Raw genomic sequence first — 23908 nt, 5'->3', positions numbered from 1 at the left:
ACCATATTATATCCTAATTCAATTCAATTTACAGTTCTTATTTTTATTGAGTAAAAAGGCTTTTATATGAAATTTATAACATTTATGTCCTTTATTTATAATTTTTGATTAATTTAAATTTTTCGCAAATTTTATAGAAAATTCGGCAGAGTGCCGATTGTAAATTGGAAAAATAGTTCTTCGGAACCTGTTTAAAAACACTCCAAAATATATTTCAATCATTCCCAACTCTAAATCAAGGCAACCCCATTCCAACATAGTTCATCAATCTCAAAATTTTAAATTCAAAATTTAAAATTCTATTCGATACATAAACAATTACATATTCAAATTTGCAAAGAAATTTGTACTTGCATTAACTCACTATATTTATAAATATTTACATGACTTAACAATGTACAAAACAAAAGCTAGTGTCTATTACAAAATATAACATACAAAATACAAAAGGAACCTAAGGGTCCTACCAAGGATGCATAGTATGGAGGTGACTCTGTACTCAATGCAGATCTGTAACCTCATCCAGTCTGTGGTCTGTTGGGCTCTCTGTCAGTGTCTCCAGTACCTACGCGTTGCAAACAGCGACGCGCTAAGCAATACAGCTTAGTGGTGCCAATATAAAATAAAATAATTAAAATAAAATTTAATATGCAGAATATATGCTCATATTTTATACAGACTAAGTTTTGGTAATTAATCATAGTATATTAATTTGGTGCTTTTTATGGTAATTATTTGGTCAAGATTTATTTAAATTTGTTTTGATTGCCCAAGTAACCTATATTAGTTGACTGGACTGGATAAACGGGTAAACTGACACTGGGTATCAAATACCTCGTGCCATCACACCATCAGTCACATAGTGTATACCAGGTGTGCAACAGAATGACTATTTAGCCATATTAATCATTAGGCATAAGGCCAAGCATAATCGACATAATCAAAATAGCCACAGGCTATTATATCACAGAATAACACAAAAGGCCATAAAACATAGAATGGCGTGAAGTCATATACAATACTGCTAACAGAACCCTATTGGTATGCCAACCTATCCAAACTAATCATTCTAGGCATACTAGGGCATTTTATACAGTTAATTATTTACTTACTTATATTTGTGGTTTAGAGGTCACTATTCACTTGATTATTCCCACATAAATGTTGACTTTTTAATACCTAATAGATTTGTTTATTCTAAGCTCACCAAGATATCACATTTTGAACTTTATTTTTGTTGGCATTAGTTGCCAATCTCAATTCATAACCTTTTGAGTGTTATTTCAAATTTCCAGATTTTAAGGTCCATGTTTATTGTTCCATTGAACCTTGCTACAGTAACAATTTGATAAAACTTTCTTCACAAAAGTTGTTCATTTATGTGTTTATTTTAATTCTCTTTTTGAATCACTCCATTTGGAGTTTTGTAGCTCCAATTATTGCCTAAATACCACAACTGGCCGGATTGCAATTTTTCCAGAATTTCTGGGCAGAAATCAATTCTAGCAATTTTGGTGTCCTGACTTTGGTAGACAATTTTATTAAGTTATGATCAGAATTTGAGTTTGTGTTCTTCATAAAAGTTGTTCTAAATTATCCAAGCTTTCCATTAATATAAAATTTAGGTTAATTAGACATTTCTACACTGAGTTATGACCAAATGAATAAACACTGTTCATTGGGTCATTTTCTAGGAACAGCATGTTGGTCACCCGAATTGAGGAAGTTTTTAGGTCAACTTAGGTTAGTTTTCTGGGCAAGGTTTCTTCACCAAAAATGTTGCATTATATGCCTATTACCTCCAATTAGCCTTATACTAATTGGAGCTACACAAATCCAATTAAGGCTATCCAAACACACTGGACTCCAAGAGTCCAGAATTCACCACACAAGGCAGCCTACCGATTTCAACATCCAATGCCTCAATTCACTTTATATTATGTTCAAACCTTACCAAATGGTCGCTAATTGCCCATTAAAATGTTCCTACACCATTATAAGAGCAAAACCCCAATTTTTCTCAAAACCCTAAATTCTTAAATTCTAAATTCTTGCATTAACTTACAATTCAATTTGCTAATACTTAAATTCATATCCAGGGCAGCTTGTATACTCATTTAATTCAAAGAAAGTTATCAAAACCCTAACCCATCTATGGCTGCCGAAATCATGGGGTATATATATATACACATAATTTTCATTTCATTTCTTACTAATTCAGCTTAAATCACGTTCTTAAACAATAAATTAAAGAGAGAGATGAAATATTAGACACTAACCTCTTTTGACAGGTAACTTGAGCTTGTAAATCTCCTTAATTTCTTCTTCTAATTGCTGCCTAAAGATGGTTTAAGGTGTGAGGAGGAGTCGTTGTGAAGCAAGCTTAGGATTTTATGGTGATTTATCAAGAAATTCCTAGTGAGAAGTTTGATAAAAAATGGTGAGAAGAGAGAGAGAGAAGAAGTTGGCTGGTTGAAGAAGATGGGTAGCAGAATTTGTTTTTCCTTTTTAACTAATTTTATGTCTTTTTAATTGGGTTATAAAGTGTGTGTTGCAATTTAATTGGTGGAGGACTTTTAATGACACAATAATGATGTCATAATTTGCATTTTATTTCATTTTCTTTTCTTTTCTTTTCTACTCATTTTTAATTTAATTTAATTCTTCTAGAAATATTTATTTATATTTTATGTCATATAATTCACTTACTTAATTGGACAAGTTGGTGAAAAATCATCTCTGAAGGTGAAATAACTAAAATGCCATTCGTTTTGCTTAACGGACTAAAATTGTCTGTACCAATTTAGAAAATTCTCTAAGTATTTTCTTGGTATTCTAGTGTAACACCCTCCCTGTAGCAACTCCTTACATTCTACAGTTTCGGTGACCAGTGTCTGTCTGGACAGCTAGAACGTCCGGAAAAATATTTAAACTAAAGTGAGAAACCATAATTAACTCAAATATTAATAAGAAAAATTTAGAAAAAATTTTAGAAATAAAATACAACCAAGTTAAATGAGCCGATGCCCTAGCGATGGATAACCTAGTGGGAAGTTGCGGTTCTCGCAACTAGGAGCCCTAGACCCGAGGAAAAATTCATAAAATAATTTTTGGGACTCCAGAGAAGGGTCATTGGGGTTCCTATGGCATTAGAGTGCCAAGAAAATGCTTAGGAAAATTTTTCAATCGGTATAGACAATTTTGGTCTGTTAAGCCAAACGGAGGGTATTTTGGACATTTCGCCTTCAGAGGTAATTTTTGGCCGACTTGTCCAGTTAAGTAAATAATTATTATAACATAAAATGTGAATAAATATTGCTAAAAATTAAATTGAAAATGAATAGAAAAGAAAAAGAAAAGAAAATAGAATAAATGAGAATTTTGACATCATTATGATGTCATTAAAACCCCAATGACCAATCACATTGTGACACATGTCCTTAACCCATTTAAAATGAATAAAATGGGTAGAAAATGAAAGAAAAAAACTAATTTCTTCTTCTTCCCATTTCCAGCTGTGACCCATTTCTTCCTCCATTAAAATTCCTTTCATTTTCTCTCTTCCAAACCTTGAATTCTCACCACTAAACCCTAAGTTTTCTTCATTAAAAATTGTCCTTAGCTCTTGGGAAGGTGTTTAGCTACCAAGAAAGCCAAAGAAAGTGAAGGAATTTTGAGTGGAAAAATTCTGCTCACAAGGTTAGTGACCAATCTCTCTTCCTTTCTTTCAATATATGTTTAAGGACTTGATTGAGCTTAGAAATTGCAAGGAATTGGAAAGAAAACTATAAGTATGCACTCTTCAAAATTTTGGCAGCCTTAGAGTATGTTAGGATTTCATTGATTAGGTTAATTTATAGTGGTCCATGGCTGCCATTGAACATGAGTTAGATGTCTTAATTCATTGATTGAATGTATAAGAAGAATTGAAGTTAATGGAGTTAGGGTTTGGGCAAAACCTAGGGTTTGGGAAAAACCTAGGGTTTTGATTATGTGTTGGTGAATGAAAGTTTAAATGGTCAACTAGTGACCATTTGGCTGTGTATGATGAGGAAATGAAGTGAGTTGAGGCTTGGCAATTGAGTGTGGGTGAGCTGCCTTGGCTGACCTACAGGATGGAGCATGAGTCCAGCAGGTTTTGGCAGTTATAAATGGAGTTGCAGAGGTTCAATTGGTACAAGGCCAATTGGATATGAAACTAGACACATAATGGCACAACTTTGTAATAGAAATCCTGCCTAGAAAACCAAACCAAATTGACCTAAAAATTGCCTTAATTCAGGTGACCTGCATTCTGCTTGGGCAAAATGACCAAACGAACTGTGTTTATTCATTTGGTCATAACTCAGCGTAGAAAGGTCCAATTGACCTGAACTTTTACCAAAAGAAAATTGAGACATAGACCTACAACTTTAATGAAGAACACAAATCCAAATTCTAACCATAACCTAGTCAAATTGCCAACCAAACTTAGGTTACCAAATCTAGCAAAACTAGTTTTGCCCAGAATTTTGGATTCTATCTAATCTGGCCAGTTATGGTGTTTAGGCCATAACTTGAGCTACAAAACTCCAAATGGAGTGATTAAAAAATGGAAATGTAACTAGAAAAAATAAGAAACAACTTTTATGGAGACAATTTTGCCAAATTCCTACTGTACAAATGACCAATAGAATAGTAAATAAGAGGCTTGAAATCTGAAAATTTTGAATAACTAACACTAAGCTTAGAAATGGTATTGGCAACCAATACCAACAATTTTAGAATGCAAAATGTGGTATGTTGGGAGTATTATAACCAATGTACCTATTGTCTATGCAAAAGTCAACATTTTAGTTGACTAATGAAATGAATAGTAACACCTACACTTAAATTTCAAGAATTATAAAATTTAAAAGTATAACATGCCCTAGTACACCTAGCAAGATTGGTTTGGATAGGTTGGCATGCCAATAGGGTTTAGTTAGCAATACTGAACATGGCATTATGCCATTCTGTGATTTCATGGCTTTTAGCCATTTTGACATTATGTTGATACTTGGCCTTATGCCTAATGTTATTACAGCTTATTAGTTGTTCTGTTGCACACCGGGAGATACATATGTGACCGATGGTGTGACGGCCCGAGGTACTTGATACCCAGTGCCAATTTACCCGTTTATCCAGTCCAGTCATCCAGTATAGGTTACATGGCAACCAAAAATGAAAGTGAACAAATTTAATGAAATAATGAATAGAACAGGTACATAATAAATAAGATTACCAATAATGATCGAAAAATTATTTGCAAAAGACATCAAAACATGCACTGCATATTTACTTTCTGTTATTTCTTTTTATTTTATTATTGGCACCACTAAGCATTATTGCTTAGTGCGTTGCTTTTTACCACGCGTAGGTTCTGGAGAGATCGACCAAGAGCCCAGTAAACCACAGACTGGGTGAGACCTTCTGCAGATCTGCATAGTATCCGTGTCACCTCACTGACATCAGTGCATTGGTAGGACACTAGGTTTCATTTTGGGTATTTTATAATTAACTTTTATTTTCTCATACGAATTTGAGTCTCATGTAATGTATTCTGTTATCAATGTAAATAGTGGAAATTATGTGTATGAATGAAAAAGTGAATATTTATTTATAACTTGTACATGAATATCCTATGAAATGAAATGATGAGAAATGGGAGTATATTTGAGAAATATTGAGATTTTGTTGATGAAATGGAGTTTGGGATTGATTGAAAATTTTGGAAGTATTTTTCATAGTTTCCGAAGAACTATTTCATCCATTTTTAGCCGGCACTCTACTGGATTTTCTATAAAATTTGTGGAACCTTAAATAAAATTATGATTTCAATAAATGACTTCAATGAATGATATTTCACGAATTATACTTCATAACTATGAAAGAAATAAATTAGGAAGGATAAAAATGATTGAAATAAAATAGGGTGTCCGGTACACTGTGTGACATATCTTACTCGGCTATACTGTAAACGGGTAAGGGGCGTCACATTTAGTGATATCAGAGCACGGTTTAGGCATTTTTGACTCTAGATAGAGTCTATACCATGCATTGCATTTGTAAGAGTCAAGGTGACACTAATGCAGATCTGTTTGTCTTTGTTAAATAGGATACGGACCTTACATTTCAGAGGGCAGTTGAGGAGGAAGTGGAGAGTCATGCTCCACCTGTAGCAGCTGAGACTGGGGGTAGGGGAGAACCTACTCCGCCAGCTCCAGCAGAGCCTACTCAGCCTCCACAGGCCATGTTTTAGCAAATGGCCGAATTCTTCAGACAAATGGCTGGGGTAATGCCACCACCACCACCACCTCCACAACAGAAATCACACCTGGAAAGACTGAGAAAATTTAGAGCAGTGGATTTCTTTGGCATGAAAGAAGATGATTCTGTTGCAGCTGAAAATTGGTTGAACAGAATAGGAAGGGTTTTAAAACAACTCCACTGCACTCTAGAACAAAATCTAGAAGCTACTATATCTCTGTTGCAAGATGACGCATATGAATGGTGGGATACGGTGTCCAGTGAAGTACAGCCAGAAGTAATAACTTGGGACTTATTCCTCTCAGAATTCAAGAAAAAGTATGTGGGTAGTGTATACCTGGAAGAGAGAAAAAGATAATTCATTAACCTGAGGCAGAGACAGCTAACAGTGGCCGAGTATGAAAAGGAATTTGTTAGACTGAGCCGCTGCGGAAGGGAAATAGTCCCTAATGAAGCCGAAAGGTGTAAGAGATTTGAAGAGGGATTAAATGATAACATAAAAATCATGAACACTACCTTGGGAATCATAGACTTCACCAAGTTAGTGGAAGCTGCTATAAAAGTTGAAAAGGTTAGAATAAGTGAGCAGACCAGAAGAGAGAGACAGCAGAAGAGGGGCCCAGGTCAGTCTAGTTCATCTCCTACACTTGGAAAGAAGTTTAAGGGTCCACCTGCATAGAGTTCAGGTCAACCACAAAGTCGAGTGGACACAGGGGCCTGAGCCACGATTCACCCCTAGGAGAGGTCAGTCCACACCATTAGTGGGCAGCTCTCCAGGGACGGGGTTTAGGGGACCAGCCCCAGCATTTTCTGCATATCCACATTGCCTGAAGTGGCATAAGGGGGAGTGTTGGAGAGTGACTGGTACCTGCTTAAGATGTGGGTTGACAGAGTATCAGCTGAGGAGCTGTCCACGCAGAACTACTACAGTTGCTCCAACACAAGCAGATAGACCTAGTCCTGCACCACAAAAGGGTAGGAAATCTGGCAAATCTGAGGCAGTGGGACCATCATAGAGGTCTGCATCTGAGCCAGCAAAGAGGCCTGAGGGCAGACCACCTACCAGAGCCTATGCCATGAGAGCTCAAGAGGAGTAAGATGCCCCAAACATCATCAGGGGTGCGTTCTCCCTCTATAATAAATCTGTGCATGCATTGGTGGATCTAGGATCCACTCATTCATACATCTGCATCAATCTACCCGTAGAAAGGGGGATACTAGTAGGGGAGAGTGACCAAGACATCCTGGTCACTAATCCATTGGGCCATAGTATAGTAGTGAACAAAGTGTACAAGGGTTGCCCATTAAGGATTCAAGGGTATGAATTCTTGGCAGACCTGATTGAGTTACCTTTTCGATAAGTTTGATGTGATTTTGGGAATGGACTGGTTGTCACGTCATCAGGCAATGGTTGATTGTAAACTGAAAGGATTTCTTTGAAAACTCCTAAGGGTAATGATATCACAGTTGTAGGGGAAAGGACAGATTTCTTGTCCAATGTTATCTCAGCCACAGTTGCAAGAAAACTGATGAGAAAAGGCTGTGAAGCCTACCTAGCACATGTGGTGGATACTAGGCAGGCTAAGCCAAATCTATGTGACATACCCACAGTAAGAGACTTCCCATATGTGTTCCCTAAAGAATTGCCTAGCTTGCCACTAGAAAGGCAAGTTGAATTTGCTATTGAGATACTGCCGGGTATAGCACCAATCTCTATTGCTCCTCATAGGATGGCACCCATAGAATTGAAGGAACTGAAAATCCAGTTACAGGAGTTACTGAATAAGGGGTTCATACGGCCCAATATGTCACCATGGAGAGCTCCAGTGCTATTTATAAAGAAGAAGGATGGGACTTTGAGGTTATGCATTGATTATTGGCAGTTGAATAAAGTGGCAGTGAAGAATAAATATATGTTGCCTAGAATTGATGATTTGTTTGATAAGTTGAAGGGAGCAGGAGTATTTTCTAAAATTGATCTCAGATCAAGGTATCTTCAGTTGAGGGTGAAGGATGCAGATGTGCCAAATACTGCATTCAGGACCCGGTATGGGCATTATGAGTTTCTGGTGATGCCCTTTGGCCTAACAAATGCACCAACGGCATTCATGGACCTTATGAACCATATCTTTCATCCATACCAAGATTGGTTCGTAGTGGTCTTTATTAATGATATTTTGGTGTATTCCAAGACCAGGGAAGAACATGATGAGCATTTGAGGATTGTTCTGCAAACCCTGAGAGAAAAGAAGCTGTATGCTAAGTTGTCCAAGTGTGACTTCTGGTTAACTGAGATTGCATTCCTTAGACACATAGTGTGAACTGATGGGATTAGAGTGGATCCCAAAAAAATAGAAGCAGTGATGGAATGGAAGCCTCCCAGAAATACAACTGAGGTCAGAAGCTTCTTGGGGCTAGCTGGGTATTACAGAAGATTTGTGAAGGGATTTTCCTTAATAGCTGCTCCAATGACCAAGTTGTTATACAAGAATGTTAGATTCGATTGGAATGACAAGTGTCAGACAAGTTTTGAGAAGTTGAAGACTATGTTAATAGAGGCACCAGTGTTAACACAGCCAGTGTCGGGAAAGGACTTTGTGGTCTACAGTGATGCCTCTCATTATGGGTTAGGGTGTGTATTGATGCAAGAGGGGAAGGTGGTCGCTTATGCTTCCATGCCGCTAAGGCCACATGAACAGAATTACCCTACCCATGATCTAGAACTTGTAGCAATTATCTTCGCACTGAAGATATGGAGGCACTACTTGTATGGTGAAAAGTGCTACATTTACACAGACCACAAAAGTCTGAAATACTTGCCAACCCAGAAGGAGCTCAAACTTAGACAGAGGCAATGGATTGAGTTCCTGAAGGACTATGATTGTGTAATTGACTATCATCTTGGGAAGGCAAATGTAGTTGCTGATGCTTTGAGCAGAAAATCCATCACAGCTTTGAGATTATTGAATGCCCGTCTATCCTTGGCTCGAGATGGAGCTATTTTGGCTGAGTTGCAAGTGAGGCCAAACCTGCTACAGCAGATTTTAGATGGGCAGAAAGCAGATGAAAAGTTAATGACTATTATGAGCAAAATCTCAGAAGGGAAAGCAAATGACTATGAGGTGAAAGCAGATGGGTGTCTATACTACAAAGGAAGAGTATGTGTACCAGATGATGGGGAATTGAAAGCCAGTATTCTGAAAGAGGCACATACCAGTGTTTATGCTATGCACCCAGAAAGTACAAAAATGTATCATGATCTGAAGCTTCAGTATTGGTGGCCTGGTATGAAGAAAGACATAGCTGACTATGTGACTAAATGCTTGATATGTCAGCAAGTCAGGCAGAACATCAAGTTCCATCGGGTTTGCTACAACCTATACGCATACCAGAATGGAAATGGGATCAGGTCACCATGGATTTTGTAAGTGGTCTACCTCTCACCCAGAAGAAGCATGATGCAGTATGAGTGATAGTAGATAGATTGACGAAGTCAGCACATTTTCTGCCAGTTAGGACTGACTACTCACTGGAGAAGTTAGCAGAATTGTATATCAGTGAGATAGTTAGACTGCATGGAATTCCACTTTCGATCATATCTGATCGAGACCCAAGGTTTACATCGAGATTCTGGAAGAAGTTGCATGAATCCTTGGGTACACAACTCCACTTCAGCACAGCTTTCCATCCTCAGATGGATGGGAAATCAGAAAGAGTAATCCAGGTAAAGAATTGAAACCAATTGAACTAATACAAATATTGAACTAAAATGATAATAATAACATGAAATATATGTCAGGTCCTTGAGAATATGCTGAGTAGTTGTGTCATTGAGTTTGAGGGAAGTTGGGATAGATACCTCCCACTGGCAGAATTTGCATACAATAATAGCTACCAAGCTAGTATCCAAATGGCCCCGTATGAAGCACTGTATGGGAGGAAAAGTAGAACTCCAGTGTGCTGAACTGAATTGAGCAAAGATAAACTGGTAGGGCCAGACCTGGTGAAACAGACTGAGGAGAAGGTAAAGATAATCAAAGCCAATCTGAAGGTTGCCTCAGACAGATAAAAATCCTATGCTGATCTGAAGAGAAAAGAAATAGAATACACAGTTGACGACAAAGTGTTCCTCAAGGTGTCCCGTGGAAGAAGGTACTGAGGTTTGGAGTTAAGCCCTAGGTTCATTGGCCCCTATGAAGTCATTGAACGTGTGAGTCCAGTGGCCTATAGGCTAGCTTTACCACCAGAGCTGGACAAGATCCACAATGTGTTCCACATATCTATGCTAAGAATACACCGCTCAGATCCTTCACATGTCATCTCCATGGAAGAAATTGAAGTACAACCAGATTTGACATATGAAGAAGAACCCATACGGATCCTGGCTCAGGAAGTGAAAGAGTTGAGGAATAAGCAGATTCCACTGGTGAAAGTGCTTTGGAGGCACCACAACACCAAGGAGGCAACTTGGGAAAGTGAAGAGACGATGAGGCAACAGTTCCCTTAACTATGTACAGTAGGTAAATTTCGAGGACGAAATTTAAATTAGAGGGGAAGAGTTGTAACACCCTCCCTGTAGTAACTCCGTACATTCTACTGTTCCGGTGACCAGTGTCGGTCCGGACAGCTAGAACATTCGGAAAAATATTTAATCTAAAGTGAGGAACCATAATTAACTCAAATATTAATAAAAAAAAAATTAGGAAAAATTTTAGAAATAAAATACAACCAAGTTAAATGAGCCCTAGCGATGAATAACCTAGTGGGAAGTTGCAGTTCTCGCAACTAGGAGCCCTAGACCCGAGGGAAAATTCATAAAATAATTTTTAGGACTCTAGAGAAGGGTCATTGAGGTTCCTATGGCATTAGAATGCCAAGAAAATCTTTAGGAAAATTTTTCAATCGATACAAACAACTTTGGTCTGTTAAGCCAAACGGAGGGCATTTTGGTCATTTGGCCTTCAGAGGTGATTTTTGGCCAACTTGTCCAGTTAAGTAAATAATTATTATAAGATAAAATATGAATAAATATTGCTAAAAATTGAATTGAAAATGAGTAGAAAAGAAAAAGAAAAGAAAATGGAATAAATGAGAATTTTGACATCATTATGATGTCATTAAAACTCCAATGACCAATCACATTATGACACATGTCCTTAACCCATTTAAAATGAATAAAATGGGCAGAAAATGAAAGAAAAAAAACTGATTTCTTCTTCTTCCCATTTCCAGCTGTGACCCATTTCTTCCTCCATTAAAATTCCTTTCATTTTCTCTCTTCCAAACCTTGAATTCTCACCACTAAACCCTAAGTTCTCTTCATTAAAAATTGTCCTTACCTCTTGGGAAGGTGTTTGGTTGCCAAGAAAGCCAAAGAAAGTGAAGGAATTTTGAGTGAAGGAATTTTGAGTGAAAAAATTTTGCTCACAAGGTTAGTGACCAATCTCTCTTCCTTTCTTTCAATATATGTTTAAGGACTTGATTGAGCTTAGAAATTGCAAGGAATTGGAAAGAAAACTATAAGTATGCACTCTTCAAAATTTTGGTAGCCTTAGAGTATGTTAGGATTTCATTGATTAGGTTAATTTATAGTGGTCCATGGCTGCCATTGAACATGTGTTATATGTCTTAATTCATTGATTACATGTATAAGAAGAATTGAAGTTGATGGACTTAGGGTTTGGGCAAAACCTAGGGTTTTGATTATATGTTGATGAATGAAAGTTTAAATGGTTAACTAGTGACCATTTGACCGTGTATGATGAGGAAATGAAGTGAGTTGAGGCTTGGCAATTAAGTGTGGGTGAGCTACCTTGGCTGACCTGCAGGACTAAGCATGAGTTCAACAGGTTTGGGCAGTTATAAATGGAGTTGTAGAGGTTCAATTGGTGCAAGGCTAATTGGACATGAAACTAGACACATAATGGCACAACTTTGGTATAGAAACCCTACCCAGAAAACCAAACTAAATTGACCTAAAAATTGCCCTAATTTGGGTGACCTGCATTCTGCCTGGGCAAAATGACCAAATGAACAGTATTTATTCATTTGGTCATAACTCAGCGTAGAAAAGTCCAATTGACCTGAAATTTTACCAGAAGAAAGCTGAGACATAGACCTACAACTTTAATGAAGAACACAAATTCAAATTCTGACCATAACCTAGCCAAATTGCCAACCAAACTTAGGTTACCAAATCTGGCAAAACCAGTTTTGCTCAGAATTTTGGATTCTGTCTAATCCGGCCAGTTATGGTGTTTAGGCCATAACTTGAGTTACAAAACTCCAAATAGAGTGATTCAAAAAAGGAAATGTAACTAGACAAAATAAGGAACAACTTTCATGAAGACAATTTTATCAAATTCCTACTGTACAAATAACCAATGGAATAGTAAATATGAGGCTTGAAATCTAAAAATTTTGAATAACTAACACTAAGCTTAGAAATGGTATTGGAAACCAATACCAACAATTTTAGAATGCAAAATGTAGTATGTTGGGAGTATTAGAACTAATGTACCTATTGTCTATGCAAAAGTCAACATTTTAGTTAACTAATAAAATGAATAGTAACACCTAAACTTAAATTTCAAGAATTGTAAAATTTAAAAGTGTAACATGCCCTAGTACACCTAGCAAGATTGGTTTAGATAGGTTGGCATGCCAATAGGGTTCAGTTAGCAATACTGCACATGACATTATGCCATTCTGTGATTTCATGGCTTTTAGCCATTCTAATATTATGTTGATACTTAGCCTTGTGCCTAATGTTATTACAACTTATTAGCTGTTCTGTTGCACACCGGGAGATACATATGTGATTGATGGTGTGACGGCCCGAGGTACTTGATACCCAGTGGCAGTTTACTCGTTTATCCAGTCCAGTCATCTAGTATAGGTTACTTGGGCAACCAAAAATGAAACTGAACAAATTTAATGAAATAATGAATAGAACAGGTGCATAATAAATAAGATTACCAATAATGATCAAAAAATTATCTGCATAAGACATCAAAACATGCACTGCATATTTACTTTCTGTTATTTCTTTTTATTTTATTATTGGCACCACTAAGCATTATTGCTTAGCGCGTTGCTTTTTGCCACGCGTAGGTTCTGGAGAGACCAACCGAGAGCCCAGTAGACCACAGACTGGGTGAGACCTTCTACAGATCTGCATAGTATCCATGTCACCTCACCGACATCAGTGCATTGGTAGGACACTAGGTTTCATTTTGGGTATTTTGTAATTAACTTTTATTTTCTCATATGAAATTGAGTCTCATGTAATGTATTTTGTTATCAATGTAAAGAGTGCAAATTATGTGTATGAATGAAAAAGTGAATATTTATTTATAACTTGTACATGAATATCCTATGAAATGAAATGATGAGAAATGGGAGTATATTTGAGAAATATTGAGATTTTGTTAATGAAATGGAGTTTGGGATTGATTGAAAATTTTGGAAGTGTTTTTCATAGATTCCGAAGAACTGTTTTATCCATTTTTAGCCGGCACTCTGCCGGATTTTCTATAAAATTTGCGGAATCTCAAATAAAATTATGATTTCAATAAATGACTTCAATGAATGATATTTCACGAATTAGACTTCATAACTATGAAAGAAATAAATTAGGAAGGATAAAAATGATTGAAATAAAATAGGGTGTTTCGGTACACTGTGTGACATATCTTACTCGGCTATACTGTAGACGGGTAAGGGGTGTCACATCTAGTGCCATCGAAAGCTCAATAACTCTTCACTAGAGTCCCAAAAATTAATTCATTGGGTTTTCCTACGGATATAGGGTCGACAATTGTCTTTACAGTCGCTTCCCGTTAGGTCACCCATCGCCGAAGCACTGACTCATTTAACTTGTTGTATTTTATTTCTAAAATTTTTTCTTAATTTTTCTTATCATTATTTGAATTATTTACGACTCCTCACTTTAATCTAAATATAATTCTAGACATTCTAGCTGTTCGGACAGATATTGATTATCGGAATAGTAGAATGTACGGACTAGCTAAAGTGAGGGTGTTACAATCCCAAATAAAGTCACTATAAATTTCAATAATCTGCATTTGTTTTCAAAGAAGAAGAGAGGTGTCTAATTTCGAAAGCATTATGCTTCTTCTTAACTTTTTTTTTTTCTAATCACAAAATTGATATTCAGAAGCATATAATATATCAAGTTTCTTTACTTTCTTTTCCTACAGAAAGCTTATTACATATATAGCATAAAGATAGGCATTTTCTTTACTCAAGTAAATAACAGAATTTGTTCTGAATATAGTATTTGCTTATGCTGTTATATTCCTGCTGCTACATTTATAACTAGAGTACGCTTGATTATGCAAGTAATATATAACATTAATTTTTATATATAATATATATATATAAATAAATGCAAGTAATTAATGGTACTTTTTTTAAAATAAAATTGCTATTCAGAAAATAAATTTTAATTATCAGTAGAGACGAATAGAAAATTTAATTTGGTCCCCTCTCTTCTTGCTTGCTTGCTTTTTAGAGAATTTATGCAGCTGTTTCCGCTTACAGCTTACTGATTTTGACACTTCTTTTGTTTCAGATTTAGCCAAAGATTATTATTTGAAAAAATTGCTAATTCTCTTTGTTATGGAAAGTCAATCACTATTTAGGATTTCTTATTTAGGATTTCTTCCTAATTAGTAGAACACAATTATAGGAATTAATTGTATATATATACCCATGTACAGATTAATTGAAATCAATGAGAATCATCTCTTTCTACATGGTATCAGAGCAGGTCATCAATCTAGGGTGACTATTTGTTCTCACTACCTAGCTCAGGAGAGACCTTGGCTGCCGACCGGCCGTTTCGACCCCGATCAACATCGCCGGCGTTGCCTCAACCCCCTCATTCCACCACTGTGTGCTGTTGCCTGATCCAGTATACCATTAAAGGACTTTGGAGGTTTGGCTCTCAGATCCTATTTCGTTATTTGCTTGATTTGTTATTTTGGGTTATTTTGCTGCTATAAGCACTTTGGATTAGCATTTCGGTTAGTTTTCTTTGTCTCAACAAATGGCAGACAATAAGAATGTTATTTCTGATGTGATCCCGGTGATGACTAAGATCACGGAACACAAACTTAATGGTTCGAATTACTTAGAGTGGAGTAAGACTGTTAGGGTCTATTTGCGTAGTATTGATAAGGATGATCACCTTACTAAAGATCCACCCACTGATGATACACGACAAACTTGGCTAAGGGAGGATGTTCAGTTGTTTTTGCAGCTTTGGAACTCGATTCATAGTGAGGTAATTAGTTTAATTAATCATTGTGAATTTGTTAAGGAATTGATGGATTACTTAGATTTTCTGTATTCTGGTAAAGGGAACATCTCCCGTATTTATGATGTTTGTAAGGCATTCTACCATGCTGAGAAAGAGGATAAGTCTCTCACGGCTTATTTTATGGATTTTAAACGGGTATATGAGGAGCTTAATGTATTGTTGCCTTTTAGTCCTGATGTGAAAGTTCAGCAGGCCCAACGGGAGCAACTGGCTGTTATGAGTTTTCTTGCAGGCCTTCCTTCAGAGTATGAGACTGCTAAAACTCAGATTCTCTCCAGTTCTGAGATTTCCTCTTTACATGAAACGTTCACATGGGTCCTTCGTACAGAGAGTACTCAATCTTCACAGCCTGTTAGTAGTGCTCTTATTAGCTATAATCCAAATGGACAACAGGGTAATAGAAGAGGAAGTAGAGAAGGAATTACAGGCAACAGAAGTAATCAGTGTAATGGAGAGGCTAGTTCTAATCAGGACTCAAGAGGAGTCATTTGTTATTATTGCCATGAGCCTGGCCATACAAAATATAATTGTCAGCAACTTTAGAGGAAAAATCAGCGATCACAGATGGCAAATATGGCGTGAGAATTCTCTGATATCTTCCTCTGAGAAAACTATTTTGGTATCTGCAGAGGATTTTGCACAATTTTCCTAGTATCAGGCATCTCTAAAGCCTACCAGTTCCCCTGTCACTGTGATCGCTGAGTTAAGTAAATCCACTACATGCCTTGTGTCTTCTTCATCCAAATGGGTTATTGATTCTGGTGCGACAGATCACATGACAGGTAATTCTAGTCTTCTATCTGCTTTTCAGTCTAATCTCACTTCCTCTACTGTTACTTTAGTTAATGGTTCTACTTCTTGTGTCATGGGTTCTGGAACTGCGAACCCGACTTCGTCAATTTCTTTGTCTTCTGTTTTGTGTCTACCAAAATTATATTTCAATCTACTTTCTGTTAGTAAACTTACTCGTACCTTAAATTGTTCTGTTTCCTTTTTTCCTGACCAGTGTTTGTTTCAGGATCTTACGATGAAGCAGATTATTGGTAGAGGACGCGAGTCAGGTGGTCTCTACATTCTGGAAAATCATGTACCGCGGTCACTTGTTTGCTCCAGTACCTTAACACCTCTTGAAGCTCATTGTAGATTGGGTCATCCTTCTTTGTCCACCATGAAGAAGTTGTGTCCTCAATTTCAGTCTTTATCAGTACTAGAATGTGAGTCGTGTCAGTTTGCAAAACATCATCGTTTGCCTTATGTGTCTAGAGTCAATAAACGGGCTTCATCCTCTTTTGAGTTAGTTCATTCTGATGTTTGGGGTCCTTGTTCTATTACATCTAAAACTGGATTTCATTATTTTGTTACTTTTGTTGATGATTACTCTCGTGTTACCTGGTTATATTTAATGAAGAATCGTTCTGAGTTGTTTTCTATCTTTTGTGCCTTTTGTAATGAAATCAAAACTCAATTTAATATTTCTGTGCGCATATTAAGAAGTGACAATGCCAAAGAATACTTTTCAGCACAATTTCAGCCTTATATGACACAAAATGGCATTCTTCATCAGTCTTCCTGTGTGGATACCCCATCCCAAAATAGCGTGGCCGAAAGAAAAAATCGGCATCTTCTTGAGGTAACTCATGCTCTTCTTTTTTAAATGAAAGTACCTAAACACTTTTGGGCTGATGCAGTTTCTACGGCATGTTTTTTGATCAATCGTATGCCGTCTTCTGTCCTTAATGGGGATATTCCTTATACTACTTTGTTTCCTGCAAAATCTTTATTCCCTATTGAACCTCGTATTTTTTATTGTACCTGTTTTGTGCGTGATGTTCATCCACAGGTTACTAAATTGGATCCAAAATCTCTCAAATGTGTCTTCCTTGGGTACTCTCGGCTCCAAAAAGGGTACCGTTGTTTCTCTCCTACTCTTAATCGTTATCTTGTTTCTGCAAATGTCACATTTTTTGAGTCCACTCCATTTTTTTCTCCATCATCTGTGTATGAGAGTCAGGGGGAGGAGGATGATCTCTTAATATATACTGTCCAACCAATGTCTAGTCCTCTCCCACAGCCTATTCCTTCTGTCTCTAGACCTACTCGACCTCCCATTGTTCATGTTTATTCCAGGAGATTGGAGATTCCTAACTCAGCTCCTCCACCAGCTACTTCGTTGGGAGATCCTGTACCTCATACTGATCATGATTCTGATCTAGACTTACCTATTGCTCTTCGTAAAGGTAAACGTTCATGTACTTACCCTATCTCTTCTTTTGTTTCTTATAATCAATTGTCTTCTTGTTCTCGGTGTTTTGTTACTTCTTTAGACTCTGTTCCTATCCCTAACACTGTTGATGAGGCACTGTCTCATCCTGGCTGGTGTGATGCTATGAAAGAGGAAATGGAGGCTTTAGATGCTAATGGTACATGGGAACTATTGCCTTTGACCACTGGTAAGAAAGCTATTGGTTGCAAATAGGTATTCTGATGAGTAAATCCTGATGGTTCTGTGGCTAGGTTAAAAGCACGCCTTGTAGCAAAAGGATATGCTCAGACATATGGGGTTGATTACTCTGATACTTTTTCTCCTGTAGCTAAACTTACTTCTATTCGCTTATTTATCTTTTTAGCAGCTACATATGATTGGCCCCTGCATCAATTGGATATCAAGAATGCTTTCCTTCATGGTGATCTTCAAGAGGAGGTGTATATGGAGCAACCACCTGGGTTTGTTGCTCAGGGGGAGTTGGGTAAAGTTTGTAGGCTTCGAAAGTCTCTTTATGGCTTGAAACAAAGTCTTAGGGCATGGTGTGGGAGATTCAGTGAAGCAGTACAGGAATTTGGTATACAAAAGAGTAAGTGTGATCACTCAGTATTTTATAGGCAATCTGAGGTTGGTCTAATTCTCTTGGTAGTCTATGTGGATGACATTGTCATCACTGGGAGTGACTCTGCAGGTATTTCAACTCTTAAAACCTTCCTCCAAACTCAATTTCAGACCAAAGACTTGGGATTGTTAAAGTATTTCTTGGGTATCGAAGTTATGAGAAGTAAGAAGGGTATTTTCTTGTCTCAAAGAAAATATGTCCTCGATCTATTGACAGAGACAGGAAAATTAGGTGCTAAGCCTTGTAGCGCACCAATGACTCCAACTTTACTACTGTTAGCAGGGGATAGTGAGTTATTTGAAGATCCAGAGAGATACAGGAGATTAGTAAGAAAATTAAACTATCTTACAGTCACTCGTCCTGACATTGCTTATGCCGTTAGTGTGGTAAGTCAGTTTATGTCTTCCCCAACTGTTGCTCATTGGGAAGCCTTGAAACAAATCTTGTGTTATCTGAAGGGCGCTCCAGGAAGAGGTTTGCTATATGGTAATCATGGGCATTTGAATGTTGAATGTTTTTCAGATGCCAACTGGGCTGGATCTAAGGTTGACAGGAGGTCAACTACTAGATATTGCGTTTTTATTGGAGGAAATTTGGTGTCTTGAAGAAGTAAGAAGCAGAGTATAGTTTCTCGATCTAGTGCTAAATCCGAATACAGAGCCATGGCACAATCAGTATGTGAGGTAATGTGGATACTTCAATTACTAGATGAGACAGGTTTTAAGACCTCCACACTGCGAAATTGTGGTGTGATAATCAAGCTGCTCTTCATATTGCTTCTAATCCGGTATTTCATGAGCGGACCAAACATATTGAGATTGATTGTCACTTTATTCGTGAAAAGATTCAACAACAGATCATCTCAACAGGACACATCAAAACTGGAGAGCAATTAGGAGATATTTTCACAAAAGCTCTGAATGGAGCTAGGATTGACTACATTTGTAACAAGTTGGGCATGATTAACATCTATGCTCCAACTTGAGGGGGAGTGTTATGGAAAGTCAATCACTATGTTATGGAAAGCCAATCACTATATTATTTCTCTGTATATTCTGTATTCTGTATTCCTATTTAGAATTTCTTATTTAGGATTTCTTCCTAGTTAGTAGAACACAATTATAGGAATCAATTGTATATATATACCCATGTACAGATTAATTGAAATCAATGAGAATCATCTCTTTCTACACTCTTCACAAGCTGAAGGTGCACACAATAAACTTTCTGATTAGTTTAAAAGCTTGAAATGGTGGTGGTGGTGGTGATGGTGAGATGGTGATGGTGGTACTAATCATTTGATTACATTCCATGAATATATTTGTAAACAAACAAGAGATTATAATGGTTATTATATTATATTTTTTTTCTTTTAAATTAATTATAGTATATTACATTACAAATTTAATTCCATTACATAGTTTATTATATTGCAACTTTATGTTGTACCAAACATAGTCTAAAAGAGTTTTTTTTTTGTTGAGAACTATATTATAGATTTAAGATTAGATTAATAAATGTGAAAAAAAAACCATAATTTGAGCATAGATATGAATTTTTTTTACAAAATATAAAAAATAACTTTATTTAAAAAAAAGTCATTTTCTTAAAAATAATTTATTTTTTTAATTAATAAAATATATTTTATTAACTTTATTTAAGTATTTAAATATTAAAAAATATTAAAAAATATATTTTTCACGGAATAATAGTCCAAAAGTGTGAACAGCCTGATGTAAAATTTAAGTGTCTCAATTGGTATACAGTAGAAAGTTTGGCCTTGTATTGGATGCCTTGGTCACTGTTTGGCTAAGTCAAATTTGGCAGCTCAAGCTTGGTTGGAGAAAGTTACCATTCATAACCAAGCAGGAAAAGCACCAAACAGCGGCTTTAGAAGATGACAAGTTTCAAAATGCATTGCTTCTTTTTCCACTTCCTTTTCAAAACCCCATGTATCAGGAGCTCCAAGGGCTGGGCAACACAATGGGTGCCCTTAAAAATCCAAGAAAGAAAATTATTATTCCAATAGACTACTTTTCTATAGGAAAAAAAAAAATCAATCAAATGATATTCAATTTATTTTTAATTTAAATTATTAAATTTTAAATTTGAATTTTATAAAAATTTCCTTGTCAAATTTAAGTTTTAATTGAAATTAAATGAATAAAAATTATAATTGAAGCTCTAATTAAATTCAAATAAAGAAAACAAAATTTAAAAATATAAATTGGGAGATTGATTGTACTATGACAATCTTTGTCACTGGCTACAGGGATGGGAATACAAATGCAGACCCACCTCAAACGCCTTGCATTATATGGCTTTTTCCAAGCCACAAATATCTCTAAGATACTCAAACACTGCACCAAAAATAACTAATGACAAATACAAACAAAACTTTCATTTTTAAGATCCTTACCTCATTTATATATTAATATAATCATAAATAAATTCATTTTTCAATTATTTAATCCATTATTAACAGTCATCAATTAATCATACAGTCATTAAATACAATCACATATATTTGGCAGCATCTCTTTGTTGGGAGATTAAAATAATGTACAGACTCTTTCTTCCAAACGAATACAAATTATAGATATAAAATACAAGTAATTAATTTAAATGCTAATAATATATATTAATTATCTTGAACACTTATATAAAATGTGGCCATGAGCAGCGATTAAGGGTGTTGATTCTTTTAGTTTATTTTATTTTAACTAAAACTTTAATTTGAAACTTCTCACAATATTACTTAATTAAAGTTAATTAGCAAGATGTAGGTATTTTTAACAGAACAGTTAATTTTATTCAAAACTAAAATTTTATAAAAATTTAATTTAATTAATTTTTTTTTGTCAATTCTTATATTTTGAAAGAATTTAATTTTTAATTAAAAAAATATAAAAAGCTAATTCTATATGAAATGACTCGAAGCATATAGATGTAAATGAATAAAGAACTCACAGAAATCCCATTTCGCCTTTGTTCTTTAGGAACTGGAAGGATTCAGTATGATGAGTTGAGGCAGAGGCAGAGGTAAACTTCAGAAGAGGCAAACATAAATTATCTGATTGTTTGGGCCTGCGTGACTCCCCTCATGCCAAGTAGGAAGGTTGCCAACATTCTTTGACACGCTTCTTAGATGGCATTCAGGGAGCCAGGCAGGAACAATTTTCAGATAAAAGGTTCGCCAACTAGCCTTAATTACCTTTCAACTTTCTGAACCTGCAAAGCAAATAAAATTTAACACTCTGTTATGCATTTTCTTGCCCATTTCAGGTAAAATTTGGCAGAAACTAGCAAGTGAAGACTTACTGGTTGAATATATATCAGATATGATAAGACACAAACTGAGGGATTCCAGGTATGGAGGAATTGTGAATTATCTAGCTTTCTCTATATCCTTGGAAGGAAAGAACAATAGGATATGGATTTTAAAGAGTGGTTTATAAAGAAAGAGAAAGAAAAAGAAGAGGAGACAAAGACAGAAGAAAGTCCATGGAAGAGGAGAAAGACAGGTCATGGAGAAGACGGCAGCGAAGATGGCTTCTTTCCAACAAAAAGTTCCATGGATACAGCCAAAGTTGCCTGGGTTTTACAGGTAGCCTCCTTTGGATTTTCTTGCCTTGGTAAAGGCGATCCACCACACTATTCCCTTTCTTTTCTTTTATTCTCTCTTACTTTTCTTTTGTAAAGTAATTAAGAAATTTAATTAGAATTAAGACTAATTAATTATCATTCAAATGAGGATATTGTTTTTATTGGTGGAATGGTTAACGGCTTTTGATAGTTTCTAGACGAGCCCAAAACCAGGAAATAAGACAAAGCCAGTGTTGCAGTGTGCCTTTGTTGAGAGTTTTGGGTCTTCGTTAGGGGATTTTGCTTACACAAAGCCATTCTTTCATAGCATTAATCTGATTCATTTATTTTTATGAATTTTAGTTTTTCCTTTTCCTGATCTTTATTCATCAGAGTTCTATTTTCTTTACATAAGAGTTTTTTTTTTTTTTTTTCTCTTTAAATGGTTATTTATGAATAATATTGCATTGAATTCAATGGTTATAGGCTTGAACTCATGATAATTATAATGCCAACTTCATCTTATGTGCAATTTTCTTTTGCAATGGCTTCAATTTAGCTGGCATTATTCTGTGCTTATATATGATGAGCTGATAACAATTATTATGTTTATATTTGCAGAGTTTAATTGCCAAATGAAGCAAATTATCATTTAATTTTTGAGTTATATTTCTTGTTAACCAAAGGGTAGAACTGTTCAAAATTTGGGTTGAATCAGATTTTAGTCCAATACAACCATGAACCTAAACTCTTAAAACTCAAGTAGGTTAGGTTTGATCAAATTTGAAGATGAGATAAATTCTTTTATCCAAGCCTCATATTTTGATACAAATAAAATCTCCTATTCAAGCTTGATATTTAGTAGATCAACTTACATGCTCTCCCTGTAATAAATTTAAACTTTAATAACACTTTTTCAACATCATTTTGTACATAGTATTAAAATAATAAATAAAAGATAATATTTTTAAATATCAAAATAAAATATAAAATAATAAATAATATATATAACATCGTACATAATATTTTTAAAGGCTTTAATTTATGGGATTTATAAGCATCATTAAGTGTTTGCTAATAACTCTTATTAATGATATGTTTTAAATTTTTAACGGCATGTAAAATATGTTATTAAAACTTAAATTTGATATAATGTCTAGAGTCTATAAACATAATATCCCAACCATTAATTCAATTAAAAAAATAACCGGTTATTCTAAAAGTAAAAGAAAAATTATAAACACATTTATTAATTAATGGAATTAATAAAAATTATTAAATAAATTGAAAATATTATAGTCCACACACAAATAAGTGGAACCCATTGATTTGGGAGTTTTTAATAATTCAGCAGGGTAATTTGAGTGAATAAATAGATGGAGAGTGGGGGTCCATTTACATGCAGATAAATGGAACAGGGAAACAAGTTGAATCCAGCAAAGAGAAGAATCACCTTATTATTATTATTATTATTATTAAGATTGAGATAATATTCAGGTAAATCCTACCAACAAACTCCGTAAAATTCGCCCGCAATCACTTTCCCTTTATTATTATTATTTTCAATAAGAAAGGAAGAATTACTTTGACCATAACTTAATTGTGATTGGTAAGCCGGTTCCATTGGTCCCACTGCCTTCTAGACCATAAATGTTCAAGTCCTTTCATTTTAGTTGTATTTGTTGTAAGAATGCTCTTTTGATGTGTGTGCTGTGGAATTTAAGCACCAAATGAAGAATAACATTCAAATAATGGCCAACCCATCAATACTTTTCATTCAGAAATTTCTGCTTAAAGATCTAAC

The 23908-nt window shown here is 35.5% G+C and overlaps 2 long non-coding RNA genes across 4 annotated transcripts; one reads left to right on the top strand and one right to left on the bottom strand.

The window, feature by feature from the left end:
• Positions 1–325: 325 nt before the first annotated feature.
• LOC131179928 (uncharacterized) lies at positions 326–21975 on the bottom strand. Of its 2 annotated transcripts, none has more exons than XR_009148896.1 (3): positions 21841–21975; positions 21490–21750; positions 326–602 (listed from the first exon to the last, which is right to left on the bottom strand). It is a non-coding gene; the product is annotated as an uncharacterized LOC131179928 (long non-coding RNA). The 2 variants fall into 2 exon arrangements; XR_009148897.1 differs by having other exon boundaries at positions 326–565.
• On the top strand, positions 21456–22461 carry LOC110664321 (uncharacterized). 2 transcript variants are annotated; one of them, XR_009148895.1, is made up of 2 exons: positions 21456–21561; positions 21805–22461. It is a non-coding gene; the product is annotated as an uncharacterized LOC110664321 (long non-coding RNA). The 2 variants fall into 2 exon arrangements; XR_002496667.2 differs by lacking the exon at positions 21456–21561 and adding an exon at positions 21574–21710.
• Positions 22462–23908: the final 1447 nt, after the last annotated feature.

The sequence above is a fragment of the Hevea brasiliensis genome, chromosome 5 (genome assembly GCF_030052815.1).
Source record: "Hevea brasiliensis isolate MT/VB/25A 57/8 chromosome 5, ASM3005281v1, whole genome shotgun sequence".
In the NCBI taxonomy this organism is placed as follows: domain Eukaryota; kingdom Viridiplantae; phylum Streptophyta; class Magnoliopsida; order Malpighiales; family Euphorbiaceae; genus Hevea; species Hevea brasiliensis.
The sequence above is the reverse complement of the archived record's forward strand: the minus strand, read 5'-3'. Positions and strand labels throughout refer to the sequence as shown.